At 38.2% G+C, this 602-nt stretch overlaps 1 non-coding gene across 1 annotated transcript; it reads left to right on the forward strand.

Annotated features, from left to right (window-relative positions):
- Nucleotides 1-294: 294 nt before the first annotated feature.
- On the forward strand, nucleotides 295-367 carry TRNAR-ACG. The gene has a single exon. It is a non-coding gene; the product is annotated as a tRNA-Arg (tRNA).
- Nucleotides 368-602: the final 235 nt, after the last annotated feature.

Below are 602 nucleotides of genomic sequence, written 5' to 3' on the forward strand. Positions count from 1 at the left end.
ATTCCAAAAGGGTTCACATACTTTTTATTGCAACTGTATTTGTGGGGAAAACAAATGCATCAATTTTATTTGGGTACAGTGTAGCATGACCGCGCAATTGTCAGTTAATTAACACAATGCCCTAACGCAAAAAATGCCCTGGTCATGAAGGGGGGGTAAAGTGGTTAAACCACTAACTTACTGGTTAATTCTGTTTTAATTTACTTTTAGAAATAATATCAAATAAATCTAAAATAGCTAAAATTCTGCCCACATATACACCCCTTCTCTGACTTCTTAAAGGCACAGGAGCAAGGGCCAGTGGCGCAATGGATAACGCGTCTGCCTACGGAGCAGAAGATTGTAGGTTCGAATCCTACCTGGCTCGCTTTTTCACTTTTGCAGATGTATTTTTTCCATTCTCTTTTTTTGAAAAACAAAATATCTAACTGAACAATTACCTTATTTTATAAATAAGGACTTCTAGCCTTTCTCTAAAGTTTCACAGTGAGGACCTGGACAGCAGAAAGACCCATAAGCCTTGTAGCATTGGTTCTGAGCATGCGTGTTTGTACTTTGGATTTTTTTGCAACGGACTTGTTTACACATGATCGGATAATCCG

Source organism: Rana temporaria, chromosome 9 (genome assembly GCF_905171775.1).
Source record: "Rana temporaria chromosome 9, aRanTem1.1, whole genome shotgun sequence".
In the NCBI taxonomy this organism is placed as follows: Eukaryota; Metazoa; Chordata; class Amphibia; order Anura; family Ranidae; genus Rana; species Rana temporaria.